The sequence below is a fragment of the Lissotriton helveticus genome, chromosome 1_2, assembly GCF_964261635.1.
Source record: "Lissotriton helveticus chromosome 1_2, aLisHel1.1, whole genome shotgun sequence".
Taxonomy (NCBI): domain Eukaryota; kingdom Metazoa; phylum Chordata; class Amphibia; order Caudata; family Salamandridae; genus Lissotriton; species Lissotriton helveticus.
The window spans coordinates 225,464,448-225,480,099 of record NC_136058.1 but is presented as its reverse complement, the minus strand read 5'-3'; positions in this window follow the sequence as shown (position 1 = coordinate 225,480,099).

Below are 15,652 nucleotides of genomic sequence, written 5' to 3'. Positions count from 1 at the left end.
TCCATGGGTGGAATATGTTGGTGGAAGGAGGAAGGCCAGATAGCAGGTACCAGACCAGTTACGAGGGGGCCAAGTGTAGGCGGCAGTTCCATAGATAAAGTAGGTGTTGGGGGATGCCACCAACTTCGGAGGAGACGTGGAGTTTAGTGTCTTAGTGATGTCACATATACTGGTGCCAACTGTCTTAGTCCCTAGGCCATGGATGCAGACAAGGCCTTGTACATTTATAACGTTCAAAGTGTCTCTTTCATTGGGCAGTATCTTCCTTGTGCGGAACCTTGAAAATGTTTGTCGAGTGGTGGAATTGAATACTACCATCTCACCGAGTTCATCTGGTGGTAGTAGCAATGTGGAAGAGCTGGTCGGGCAAAAAGGAGCACTGGTATTGCCAGATCTGTTCCGCCAGAAGTCATTACGGAATGTTCCAAGGACAGGGTGGACAGTGCCATTGACAGTGAAGGCTTCCTGCATCAACAACCACCATGCAAAGCAAGACCCAGAGATGGAAAATGGATAAGGAAAGAAAGGAACAGGATGTAGCATGGAATGTGGTATCAGTCCGCACACCCAGCAGTTGGAAGTATTCATGATGAGTTGGTGGTGATGCAGCATTTGGATGAAGGTGTTATTGAAAAATTCTGCACGGCGGGGTAATTTATGGGCTGGCAAGGAATAGTACTGATGCTCTGCAGGAGTCGGGATAGGAGTCGGTGATGTAGCAGGATGGAAGATCAGTAAGAGCCAACCAAGGATAGATAGGAGGAGGGAGACAAACAGCGTCACCACGGTGACCAGGAAGCATCTGCTATGTCGGAGACTGGCATCTTGTTTCTGGATACGGGTGTTTGGGAAGGCGGCCATTGTGCTAAGCCAGGGACCCCTAGTGGCTGTCTGTGATTGGTGGTTGCTTCACCTGGATGCAGAGGGCTGAAGGCCCTTGTGGTTTACCTCAGTCTTACAAACGGCACTACTCTCAGCCTGGGAGGATCACAGCCCTACAGCCTTTGGCACCTGGCGAAGTCAAGGGCAAGCCTTCCCTCTGGAACGTAGATGATATCTATCAGAAGCAGGGACAGTATGATCAGGAAACAGTTGTTCTTGATGCTGAGCAGTGTTAAGGGAGGGTTCCACCATTCCTCTTAGAATGTCATCACTTTCTGCTTCAGTGGATGTGGAATGTAGTCTGGCGTCACTGAATGGGATGAAGGTCGGAACTGTCTCTGTCTCTGTGTTTCCCAGTCCTTCCCTCACCCACTGATCATAGGGGAGAGGCAGAGGGACACGCCGGCAGTGGGTAGAGTGGACCCAGTTTTTCGACCATCCACTTTCACAGCGGTGCGGGTGGCCAACAGGACTTGGCGTGGTTGTGTCCAGCGGGGCTCGAGGCTCTCGGTCCGCTGGAAATTCAAGATTAAGACCCAGTCCCCAGGTTGGATGACGAGTCCTGGGCCCTCGCTTTTGTCCGGTATGGCCTCGTGCACCTGGTGATAACGAGTACGAAAGTTGTGGGTTAGATTGTACAGGTAATCAGTCAATACAGGGTATTCAACATCTGACAGTTTCTTAGGTCGAGGGACACCCCAGACATTGGCAGGCCTCCCGAATACAATTTCGTGTGGAGATAACCCTATCCTGGTGTGGGCCGTTGTTCTAGTGGACAGAAGTACTATTTTGGCCATTTTAGTTTTTAGGATGCCATTGTATACCTCCACTAAACCTGCTGACTGGGGGTGGTTAGCGGCGTGAAATATTTGCTTTATGCCTAGTGCTGTACAGACATGATCCATGATTTGAGCTGTAAAGTGTGTCCCGTTGTCGCTCCAGACCAAGCGGGGCAAACCAAAGTGTGGGAAGTACTCCTTGAGTAGTACTTTGGCGGTAGTAATAGCAGTGCAGTCTTTGACGGGGTAGGCTTCCACCCATCGACTGAACGCACAGACCACTACCAGGACATATTTTAAGTTAACGCACCTGTCCATCTGGATGTAGTCCATTTGGAGGACTTCAAACGGGAAGGTAGGAAGAGAGAATCCTCCCTTAGGAGTAACGGTGCCTTTTCCGGGGTTGTACATTGAGCAAACCATATATGTTTTAACCAGCTTTTCAGCATATGCTGGTATTTTGGTTTGTACCTTGTAATTCCAACAGTTTACAAATTCCTTTCGCGCTAATGTGGGCGGGACCATGGGCCATTGTAACTACTGCCAGCACGTGACTGTCAGGCAACAGCCATTGTCTCTCCGTGGTTGTACGGACCCAGCAACCATCACTTCCCTGCTTTGCTAAGTGATCTTCCCACACTCTTAGTTCTTCAGGAGTAGTATGGAGTAGTATGGGACTGAATGTCAAGCACACTTTGTACTGTATTTTCAACCATGCCCCCATCTGTCACCCACCTAGCGGGACCTCCTACATACATTCCTTCCTTCTTCCTCAGCGCTGTTTGTCTGGCCGTCTGATCAGCCAGAGCATTGCCTTTCCCATAATCGTCTGTCACCTTCTTATGGGCTTGACATTTCATAATGGCCAATTTTTTGGGGAGTGACAGAGAGTCTAACAGTCGGTGTATTAGGGGGCCATCTTGGATCTTGGTCCCATGGGAAGTAAGGAATTTCCTTTCTTTCCATAACCTCCCGAAGTTGTGGGCCACCCCGAAGGCATACTGGCTGTCGGTGTAGATATTTACCGTTATACCCTTACTTAACTCTCTGGCTCTAGTGAGGGCCACTAGTTCTGCTGCCTGGGCAGAGCACTGCGGAATTTGAGCTGTTTTGACTACCTTTTCTAATGTTATGAGTGCATAGGCAGCTGAGGTTGTACCATCTGGCCTCCTGAGACATGATCCATCTACATATAGTGTACCTTCTGGGCCCTCTATCAGGGTATTCTGTAAGTCAACCCGTCCCTTTGTCTCGTCTTCTGTCCTTAATATGCAGTCATGTGCGTCTAAGCGGGCATCTGGAGTGTCCAGTGGGAGTAATGTAGCGGGGTTTAGTGCAGTGCATCTTTTGATGTTAATGTGGCTGGCAAAGAGTGTTAGTTCATACCCTGTAAGTCTTGCGCTAGTGAGGTACTGTGTCTTGGTGTTGTTAAGAAGGGTGTCTACAGAATGGGGGACCATCAGAGCCAGAGGACTTCATGACGATTCCCGCACTCTGACGGACCATGAGGGCGGCCGCAGCTGTTGCCCGTAGGCATCCTGGGAGAGCCCTCGCAACAGGATCTAAGGTGGCTGAAAAATAGGCGCATGGCCGTTGGTGACCTCCAAACATCTGGGTCAGGCCTGCGCATGCACAGCCATCTGTCTCATGTACAAAAAGAAAAAATTGTTTGCTATAGTCAGGGGTACCGAGGACTGGAGCAGTACACAGGGACTCCTCAAATCTTCGAAGGCCTGCACATGCTCTGTAGTCCATGGAAAAGAACTATCTGATACATCCTTGGTGGTGAGAGCGAGAAGGGGTTTGACCATGGCCGAAAAATTCGAAATCCACTGTCTGCAGTATGAGGTTAGGCCTATGAAATCTCGTACCTGCTTTTGTGTTCGTGGGGCCGTCATAGCATTGATAATGGTTACACGATCAGCGGTGAGCTGCCTTCCCTCCTTCGAGAGGAGATGATCTAAATAGGTCACCTTATCTTGACAAAACTGAAGCTTTTTTAAAGAGACTTTGTGGTTGTGGAGGGCAAGGTGGCGTAACAGACAGAGAGTAGCTTCTTTACATATTGGGGCAGAATTTGCAGCAATGAGGAGGTTGTCTACATACTGCAATAGTGTTGAATTGTCAGGAAGTTCCAAGGAATCTAGTTGGCTTTTCAGGGCTTGGCTGTAGATACTGGGGCTCTCGGTAAATCCTTGGGGGACGCGGCAGAATCTGAAACTCCGCCCACCAAGGGAGAAACCAAAGAATTGCTGCTGTCAGGATGTATAGGTATGCTGAAGAAGGCGTTCTTCAGGTCAATGACAGAGAAGTGTGTGGCGTCAGAGGGAACCATTGTCAAGAGGGCAGTGATGTCGGGGACAACAGGATATTGGGATATTGTTATTTTGTTAAGGGCTCTTAGGTAAATCACAAATCTGTATATTTTAGGGGAGAGAGAGCATCTCCATTATTCTTTTTAAGAACGGGAATAATGGGACTGTTACAGATATTGCCTCGTGTCTCCTCTACTACGCCCTTGTCCATCAATTTGGATATTATTGTGAACAAGGCCATTTCTCCTTCCGCGGGTAGTCAATACTGCCGGAGGCTGGGGAGAAGTGCACCTGGCTGGATGCGTACCACATGAGGGGGGATGTTGAGACACCCTACATCGGTGTCTGATGATGCCCAGAGGGAGGAAGGTAAAGACTGCAACTCTGGTGGGAGAGGACCGGACAGATACATGTAGGAAGCTGCAGTATGGGAGATTGTTAGGGATACACCTTGGGGACTACATAATATGGTCACATACAGGGCTTTTAGTAAATCCAAACCTAGTAAGTTCTCACTGCAACCTGTAGTAAGGACCAAGGGAGCGTCAACATGTGCAGGGCTAATGTTGAGAGGGAGGGGTTCAGAGACTGGACTGGTCACGGGCGTCCCTGCAAAACCCACGGAGATTCATATTGCCAGAAAGGGGTGCCTCTGGGACTGTCAGACGTGCAATAGAAGACCTGGTGGCCCCAGTATCCAAAAGAAAATTCTTATCATTCCCCACAACTGACATCTTAACATACGGGCCGCTTTTATCCACTGGAATTTGCACTCTGGTAATACCCCTTTCCTGGCTGTCCTATGCTTGGTAGGATCCTGTCTCATCAACTTCATCATAATCATCATTGAAATAAGTGTGTGTTGCTTCGTGCCCATCAAACCTGTTGGTCGGGCGCTGCCGGATGGGGGTGTCATCCCTGGGCCTACGTTCTTTATCCTGTGGATGGGGCGGGCCATGATCCCTAGTCGGCCTCGCCTCCCTGTTCTTATGTTTTGTGCTAATACAGGACACTCATCTATCCAATGGACGTACCCCTTAAAATAAGCACACTGATCGGTTTGGAGGGCTCCTGTACCTTGAGGACTGGAGGGGGTGAACTGGCGAGCCCTTGGAGGGGGTTGGGATTGCGGTCTAAAATTTCCACGGGCATCGGGACCTCGAGGAGGATAAGCTTGCTGTAAAATTGCCTTAGTCTTAAGATCCCTAACCTTCTTACTTTCCTTATCCTCATCTTCGTTCTCCCTATTCTCATGATATTGAGCCATAGCCAAGATACCGGTCATAGTTTGGGCAGACCATGTACTCTCAACCTTCTTAAGCCTGGCAGATATCTCAGGAAATAAGTTGCTGACAAATATGTCGACAAACACTGGGCCAGAACCTGGAGTCCAGGGATCCAGACCACTATGTCCCTTGTATTCAGTCTCAAAACGGGTAAAGAAGTCAGCCACATTTTCATCTTTTCGCTGTCTACAGGCATTTATTTTATCCCAGTTAATGACAGTTTCCGGTAAAAGCGTTTTCATAAACGTCATTATTTTTCCAGGCAAAGTCAGGATGACAGCTTCTGGTTTAGCCCCTCCTATCCTTGCTTTTTCCATAGCCTCTAGGTCGGCCCATTTACCTCCAAATGCCACTTCATGATCGGTATGCCGATATCTTATCCCAAATTTCAGTGGGTATAACCGCACCAAAAAGTAAATCTATATCCTCCAGAACAAGAGTACCTGCAGATATAATCTGGCCTAAGTCTCGGTAAAAGGCAGCCCGATTCTTCCGGGGATCGGGTAACTGACTTTTTAATTGCATTACTTCTGACCTGTTCCAAGGGACATGAACCCAAAGCCTGCGCCAGTGTGCTTCGACAGCCCCTCGGCCATTATTTTGGGCGTCGGTAAGTGCACTAACAAAGACAGGGGCCGCCTCTCTCATTGGCATAGCTGTTTCTAAAGGGGCATTTGAAAAGGTAGTCATGTCACGGTAAGCTACTAAAACAGATATAGCACTAAACATCCCCTCTCCCTGAACATCACGCCTTTTTACTTGTGACCTAAGGTCCATCAATCCAGTAGGTACCTGAACAGACACATTTTCAAATTTTTGCATTTTCAAAACACACATGTATTCGGCCCAGGTGGTTTGTTCCATAATTGTCCATTGTGAAAAGGTGGACCATATTTCTTTAAAAGAATAAATATTTTTGTTATTCATCCAACATTCACATTGTTGCCTCTGTAGGTCTTTCTCTTGAAGGGACGAAAAGCTGACTGCTGAACGTAAGGAGGCTAATCGGGGGGAATTAAATAATTTACATAAGAATTGTTTGACTGTAGACCACGGGGAAGCAGGAGAAGGACGGGTAAGGGTAAAGCCGCTAGGGTTGGACTGGTGGTGACTTGTTGTCATTCCTTTGGCGAGGACAGAGTTAATGGGTGTGGTCGAAGTGATGGGAAAACTCGGGAGGGCTGGTGTGACAGGGGAAACGGTAGGAGGGGCAGTGGGGGCTGGAGCGGGTGGTGGTAGGGGGACATGCGGGGTGTGAGGCGCCAGGGCAGGGTACATTGGGGCATATGCAGGAGGGCTTTCTAGCATGGTATCAAGCAAAGAATCGCTTTCTTCTCCCCCCTCTACATGGACCTTTACTTTTTCCTCACGGACTGGATAACATTTCTGTACCCGGGCCCCATGCTCCCTATCGGCTATTTCTACCGATTTGGTCATTCTATTTTGCTAATTTTCTCTGGCGTGGTCGGCCATAGACATTCGTTCTTGTTTTCTTTCTTACGCCTTTTGTTTCTTAGTTCTCTGTTCTATCTCTTTTCTCCAAAATCGAACAGACTCAAACATGGAAGGGCGCGTTTTTCTTTTAATTAATTGTTCCTCTAAGTTTGCAAGGACTTGGCAATCAAAGGAGCCAAAGAATGGCCACTGTAATTCCGCGCTACTTTTCTTGGTGTATTTCACCCACAACGAGGAAAACAGTATGGCAGCAGGGCCATATTTAATATACATAGTATGGCCAGGAGTTCCATTTGGAGGAAGCGAGCAGGCCTCCTCCAGCTGGGAGTCCTGGGTACACATACAACAACATAACCTCTTGAATTTACTACTGACCGGCATGCTTAAAAACAGATATCAGACACCAGCGGGTTCCTAAAACTCACCTTGCTTGCTTGTCTTTTGCAAAGGACAATTATTCATACAGTTTTCATACAGAACAGACACCAGCTGGGTTTGAAAAATTTACCTCGCTTGCTTCGCTTTGGCAAAGTCAATTATTCATACAGTTTTCATACAGAACAGACACCAGCGGGTTTTAAAAAATTTACCTCGCTTGCTTGGCTTTGGCAAAAGTCAATAACAAATTGGCTTTTGCGAAAGTCAATAGCAGACAGACTTGGTGGATGATCTGTCCACCCTTACCTTACAGGAGTAGTTCTCTTCTGCAGACGTAGGGCTGTGTCCTGTTCCAGAAATTATTTTCTAGGGGACTCCAGCGAGAAGGCGGTCAATTGGCCCAGACCGGGTGGGGCGGAACCCCGGGTGAGTCGTTAGGTCTACCGGAATATAACGAGAATCCTTGGGTAGGGCGCCTCCATCAGAGTCTCTCCGTGCACCTCCTCACATCCACCAGGCCTGACCTCCGTACTCGTGGAGTCCCTATTTGGGTGCCATTTGAAGAACAGGATTAACCCACTTACAGGGTCTCGGCAGCGGAGGAACCGCTCAAATCTCCCATACCCTTCATACGTAGTAAAAGGAGACACAGGAGCCTTCGTCTGCAGGAGGAACCCAGATTTATTTCAATAGCCCGGGCTATGGAACAGAGTCCAAAGCCAGTCAAAGACACGACAGAGGAGGCTGCTACTTAAATCCGTAGCTAACAAGCCTTTTATACATTTCATACTCCAGCCTTTTGGCTGCAAGACCATTGTTCAATCATAGCAGTGTTTATTATTGATTAGCGGGATCCAGGTGGTGTTTGCAGCTAGTGACATGATCAAGGTAAAGCACACAGTAAAATGTCGGTTCTGCTTTGATCGGGGCTTGGTTTCCTCAGGTTTCTTTGCCCAGTCGCCTCGATCAAAAGCCCCGGCTTTACGAGCCATTCTCCGATTGTTCTGGATGAGAATGCGGCAATCAGACCATTGTCCAGACAACCTGACCATGGTGTCTGGGATGTTTGTCAGGCTGGGAGCAGGAGCAGGAAAAATGGATCATTTATTCGGTGTGAGGGCTATGTTGCTTTCTGACGGGCTGCAGAGAACGGGGGTTGGGTGGGTGACGGTCTCTGGGCAGAAATGCAGGCCTGCAAGAAATGGGTTTTTATCGTGGTGGTGGAATTTCTTTCATAATTTCAAGGGGAAACAACCAAGTGGGTCCTGTGGAAGTGTTTGCCATGAGATGGCAAGGCAAAAATCAGTGGAGTCCTGTAAAAAGGATTGTCGATCAAAAAAACATTTCCTCACAGGCATTACTTCATTACTGATGCAATCATTTAGGCACTATCTGTGCACTTTTGTAATCACTAAGGTATAAGTCATGTAGTTATATAATCACGTAGGCACTACTGTTGCACTCCTTGAATCACGGAGGCACCACTTCTGTACTCTTGTAATCACTCTGCCAGTAGTCATGCAGTTATGAAATCACCCGGCACAACTTTTGCAGTCTTTTATTTACTCAGGCTCCACCTCAGTAGTCCTGCAATCACCCAAGAAGTACGCATGCACTTGTAAAATCACTAAGTCACTTGCTATGTAGTCATGTAAATTCCCAGACGTGATCCCTGCAGTCATGCAATCGCTGGTGGGTGTGTTACCTATGTAGTCCTTAAGTTCGTTTGTACTGTTTTAATTACATACGCACTTTTCTTGAAGTAATGTAATCACTCAGCCACTAGTCATGATGTAGTTTTAAATTCAACCAGTCACTACCTTTCCACACCAGTAATGACTCAGGCAGTATCTTACTAGTTCGATAATCACTCAGGCAGTTCTGAAGAACTTATAAAATCACCCACTCACTTGCTATCCACTCATGCGGTGTGGTTTGAAGGAAGTGCAGGTCTCTGTAAAACCTTCCCCTTCTTTAAGATCATACTTTAAAATAATGGAACAGGTTGAAAGTTTACAAATGAAGGGAAAAAAGTCTACGAAGCAGTTGTCAACTGTCCCACTTCCCTTGGATAACAGATATACCCTGTTAGCTGGATCACCCCTGCATGATGATGATCAGCAGGTTGAAAATGGAAGGGCGGTATTTGGCCCTGGTTTATGTCTTAGCCCTGGCCTCAGTTCTCGCGCTAGCCTTGGCATTAGTCTCAACCCTGGTACTGGGCCTGGTCCTGGCTCTAGTCCTTCTCTCTCTCCACCTATAAGTGCAGAAATTATTCAAAGCAGTAGCGCTAAAACAGGAGGGATTGAGACTTCTAAACATAGGGTTAACAGCGAGGAGAGTTTATGTGGTGTTGGAGGTGAAAACCCTATGGAAAAGATGTTTCTGAACTTGAGGCAAGGTATTTTTGAGAAGTTTGAAATATCTCAGTCCAATCAGAAGGGGATTCGGGACAAGTGCGAAATACTAGAGGAGAAGCTCGATGATATTGCGCAAAGTACCAGTACTTTGGAAGCGGAAGTTAAAACACTGTCAGTGGCAGTGTCGGAAAACTCTAAAGATATCGAATCATTACAGAAACAGAACAGGATGCTGCAAGAGGATTGAAAAGATTGAAACACTTTCTCTTCTGAATAATCTGAGGATTCTTAAAATCCCTGAGGGGGCTGAGAAGGGAGACCTTAAGGCTCTTATATGTGGTCTCCTGACAGAAATTGTGACAGATAGACCAGATATTGATTGAGAGAAGGAGATCCAGAGAGCGCATAGAGATCCTTTTAAATTGAATCCGGACAAAAAAACTCAGAGGAAGATTTTGGTAATTCTTTTTACTTACACTGTGAAAGAGCTGGTATTAGGACGGGCGTTGAAGGAGGGATCCTTAAAACACAAGGGTTTCTCGATCAAATTAGATCAGACCTAGGTAGGAGGAGGGCTCAGAGGCAGTGGGAACTAGGCACCAAAATGAATGAGCTACGAAGCAAGGGAGCTCAGGTTCAACTAAAATTTCCAGCAATGTTGAAAATAATGTGGCGGAATAAAATGCATACTATTATTGATCCAGAGGAAGCGGCTGTTTTCCTATCGCAAATGGATGGATAAGCTGATGTCTGTAGGAGCTCTGTAAAAAGCTAAGAAAAGATGTTTGTGTGGTATAGTTTGGAGGTTCTTTCCATTTTTGATCTTTTTCTCTCTTTTTTTTCCTTTCGGAACGGGGGCTCACGAAGGGTGGACGGTATCGCCCAAGTGGTAGAAAGGGGGTTTCCTGTGGATGAGAGCATAGAGGGGCACTGGGTGTGGGGTGCAGTGGGAGAAAAATAAAAAAAGTAAAGTGTCCTCATTAAACTTGATTTGGATTGCTCTGGGAAGCAGTTGGGTTCAACAAGACAAAGGGATAGATTTCAGATTTATATAAGAAGATTTGATTCTATAAAAATAGAGTATGGATAACAAAAAAGTGATTAATTTATTAATTTGGAATGTAAATGGGTTGAGATCCAGAAAGAAAGCATTGCAGGTCATTGAAACTCTAAAAGTTAGTGAAGTCCAAATAATATTGCTACAAGAGACAGATAGTGAGGTCCAAATAATATTGCTACAAGAGACTCACCTAGAAAGAACTGCATGTAAGCAATGTTTTGAAACACTTAGATGGATGCAGGAGGTTAAATGCTCAGATCAGAGATGGAGTACCAGGGGCTTGCTATAATTATTGAGAGTAACAATAGAATAAGAGTAGTCAAGTTTGAATCAGATTTTTTTGGAGAGGTGGCTAGTGGCAACCCTTTAGTTCAAGGCAGGCCTTTGGTGTGTGCGGTATAATACAGTCCAAATAATGATAACCCAGAGGCTTAGAAAAACTTGAGTCCTGTCTATTAGAGACGACAGCCCCCATTATATTAGGAGGTGACTTCAATTTTTTTTTGTTGATCAAATTTGTTTTTATTGGATTCAGCAAAGCAGTACAATACAATAAGTGGATCAACATTGCTTGTCACTTGATTCCCCTCCCGTCGTAGCGCATATACCCCGGATACCTGGATTATGGGGGCGACTGTCTTTTGTCCGTGGAAGTTCAGAAAGTGGGAACCTGAACAAACAGTGCAAGCTGAAACTTTTATGCCCATGCCCTTCCCGTGGCCCTCCCTAACCCCAACTGCCTCTCCCCTCCCACTCCCATCCTCCTCCCCCCCTCTCCCCTCGGTGTGTTCATCTTTAGCCAGTGTCTGAGGGGATCTGGTCTTGGCCATGTGTGTCTCCCTTGTCGGCCTGTCGTGGAATTCATCTGATAGTCTGAGGACTCTTAGACATTTGGGGCATGTGAGCTCAGTAAATTCCCCAGTGAGTAGGGCGAGTATGGGTTGCCATATTTCTTTGAATGTATCAGATGTTTGCGTGAGTGAAGCTTGGATTCTCGCCATCCCCATTATGTACCATAGTCGATGCAACCATCCTGTGTGCGTGGGTTTCCGTGATGTTCCCCATAGGGAGAGGATGTGTTGTGTTGCGGCACATAATGCCAGCCCCATCTGTCTCCCTCTAACGGATTTAAGTGGGAACATGAGTCTGTTGGGGAGACCAAGGATCGTGTATGCCGGGAAACGGGGAAGCTCTGTTTCAAAGTATGTGTCGATGTCTTTGAGTACTTCCTCCCAGTATTCCTGCACCTCTTTGCATTCCCACAGTATGTGTATCATGGTTTCAATTTATTTTTGAATAAAGGATTGGATAGGACCTCAAAAGTTAAATATGCCAACCCATCGAAAACATTTTCTAGACTGATAAGTATTATGAAAGAATTTAATTTAGTTGATATATGGTGGATTAAGAAAAGGAGATGAGGGAGTTCACATTCTATAGTAAGAAGTATAGGCACCACTCCATTGTAGATTACTTCTTATTAGATCGGGAGCTATGTGGGGAGGTAGTAGAGGTGGCCCATATCCCAGCAAAAGTGGTGTATCATTCTGCTGTAGTGTTATCACTGAGGTATCATCAAAAAGAGAAGAAAGGAAGGTGGACTTTAGACAGGGCAATTCTTCTAGATGAGAATGTAGTTGGAGATCTCAGGGAAAAATATGAGAATGGTTTTTGTGTCAACAAGGGCTCGGCAGAAGGACATATAGTATGGGATGCTTTTTATTTTTTTAAATTTTTTTATATATATTTTTATTAAAGAAAGCAGGAGTAAACGTTATACAAGTCTGGTGTCACACTCAATTACATTACAATATTCGGCAGGCGTGTGAGGAAATGCAGAGAAAGCAATACATGGAAGTAAAATATACCAACAGAATGTGTTATATGCACAGGAGAGTCAGTACGGTCAAACAATTCAGTACATTACAGTCTGCAGAACCCTCCACCCACGACTCAGGATAGTTAGGATCAGAGTAGACACCCAGATGAATGAGAGAACAAGATTCAGGATATTCGAAGCCCCTCCCGCAAAAAGAGAAAAGAAAAGAAAAAGAGGCCATAGAACTAAACAAAGACAAAATAACAAACCCCGCCCCAAACCCCCCACCCTGCACCCCTGCAATGGCTACAGCCTTACCCCACTAGCAGCGTGCCTGTCGCCCCAGAAACGTGCCCTAAAAGAAGGGAGAAAGAAAGTGGAGGAGGAGAAAACAAACAGGCCCCCGGTCTCCCGTACCCCCAGCCAGAAGCAAACCACCCCCGATCATAAACAGAACAATAGTAAGCAACAGTTAGCAACATCGGGGGGGTTTAAAAGGAACGCCAGACTCCCACATTATTACAAACTACAAATCTCGTGTCGAATGTCACCCTTTCATCACACCCAGTCAATCAAATCAACCTTGGCCACTTCGATTTTTCGTACGAACCCTCTCCGCTCGGACCGCCATAGCAATAGAAAAGGTGAAATGTTTAACAAAGTCAAAGTCGATTCGGCTGGAAAGAAGCCAAGACATCTGTGCTGGAAGACCACAAGGCAAACGGCAATCGTCCGCGAGAAAAAGGTCCAAGGAGAGAGGTTGCAACAACAAGGGGGGAAAGGGCGGTGAAGCACTCTCATGGTCTCCGATAAACTTGGCAAAGCGTAGAGGAACTTCTCTGTCAATCTCGGGCGGTGTCGGCATTAATCGTACCGAGCGTGTGGTAGTCACGGGCTCACTATCCGTTGGTAAAGACGCCAGATCTGGCTGCGGCACGGGGACCTCAATCACGGGCATAATCTGTTCAGCAGGTAGCAAAACTTGGTGGAGACAAATCGAAGGGCCGGTGTCCGGTTTATGACTGATAGAATCAGCTTTGTCAATAAGTTTCTGGATGATGGCGGTGACCCTCGAGTGGAACGCCCCAATGGCGGCCATAACGGTCAGCAACGACGGCTCAGTCTCCACCCGCTCCATCCCCTCTGGCAAAACAACTGAACAGGTTTTGAACCCCGGAGGTCGACTACTCCGGGGTAACAGGCATAGGTGGTGCCCATGGGGACAGTGGGCACTCTCAATGTCGCAATATCAACTCTGTCACCTCCTGCGAGGGCCCGAGCCCGCCGACCCCGGGCGGGCAGCAAAGCCTCCGGGCAGCGGACCCCCGACCATGGCAACTGGTGCAACACGCCGTTGTACTACGGATTCAACCAACCATCAAATCTCCATTCAAACCAGACAGGATATACTCCCCTTCGGGGGACCGGACATGGCCCAAGTCTCGAGGCCAATGTTGTTCACTTCCAACCCGGATGGATTCAAAATTGAGGCCCCGGCTTCATCGCTGGGCTAGGCCGAGAATAACACACGGCATATCTTCTTTATCCGAAAAGATGGAAATCTCGGGATTGCATCTCCAGACTCAGGAAATCTTCAGCCACGTGGGAGCCCGGTGCAAATTCAGGATATTTGTCAGGATTGACGAGTGGCTGGCGGAGGTCGGCGGAGCCGGGAGCTTATGCGGCCATCTTGGTTGCGAGCGTAGCTCCTCCCCCATGGGATGCTTTTAAACCATATTTAAGGGGGCCCTGAAATCAATAACGATAGGGAAAAGTAGAGTGGAGAAACAGCAAAAGGAGAATAGAATTAAAGAGATTAATAAAAAAGACGAGGAATTACAGAAGGCGTCCATGGATAAGTCAGATAGAGTGCAAGTTCAGAGTAAAGAGATGGAGGGGTTAAAAGTGGTGTTCCGGGCACTGATGGATAAAAACCACTTGATAGGTGGAAGGCGAGTAAACCCCAGCATTTTGCCTATGGAGAAAAATGTGGATCACTATTAGCCTGGAAAGTAAAGGCAGATAGGGCTAGGAACACAATTCGAGAGTTAACAAGTAGAGAATCTGGTGAGGTATTGAATGCTAACTCAAATATATGTGAAGAGGCATGTAGCTTCATGAGAAACCTATACAGAGATGATATTCAACCTGGCCAAGAAGATATAAAAGAGTGACTGGGGTTAACTATACTTCCACTGTCAACCATAGAGCAACAGAAAGCATTAGAAGGAGAGATTAAGGAGGAGGAGATAAGAGCTCATGGTAAGAAAATGGTCAAGGTAAAGGATGCTGGACCGGATGGTCTACCAGGTCGAGGTTTTTCTCTATATTATTGACACAGTAACTCCTATTTTACAACTCTTATTCAATGATATATATATATATATAAGTGGAAAAAGGTCCCTAATTGCTGGTCAGAAGCTACAGTCACTTTGATTTTGAAACCAAATAAGGATCAACAGAAAATGGATTCCTATAGACCTATATCCTCATTGATTACGGATTATAAGATTTTTCCCAAATTTTAGCATCTCGGGTAGCTAAGGTAATAAATGAGGTTATCCATCCTAACCAAAGAGGCATTATACCAGGGAGGCAGTTGAATGAATTAACTTTTCAGTTGTTGAGAGTCATGGATACAGTGGAGGCTCGGAAATTATCTCTGACTATAGTGGCTGTGGATACAGCCAAAGCTTTTGTCCAGTTACATTAGCCCTACCTGTGGGAGGCTTTGCCAAGTTTTGGTTTTCCACAGAATATGGTAAGGGCAGTGCAAAATCTATATAGTGGTCCTAAAGCTAGGGTGTTGATGAATGGGGGCTGTCAGACTGGTTTGAAATTTTTGGAGGGACAAGGCATGGATGTCCCCTGTCCCCACTTCCTTTTAATATATATATATCGAGGCACTAGCGAATCTGATAAGGGTAGACACTGCTATTCTCCCTTTTAAATCACAGGATCTGGAAGTTAAATTAGCCCTATATGCAGATGATTTGTTGCTGTATACGAGAAACGCGCAAGACGCAATTCCCAACCTGATGAGGAAGGCAGAGAGGTTTGGCCTAATTTCTGGGTATAAAGTTAATGCAGGAAAAACTGAGATTATGCATTGGAATCAGGGTCTGGCAAGCTATGGGGTGAAAACTTAAATACGGTATTTGGGGGTGTTAATAGCTAAGAGAATGGATGATATTACAAAAGTAAATTGGAGGAAAGTTAGTCAGGAAGTAACTGGACTACTCTCTAAATGGGCGAACCTACCTTTGAATATTTATGAAAGGGTAAACCTTATAAAAATTATTATACTTCCAAAGTTGA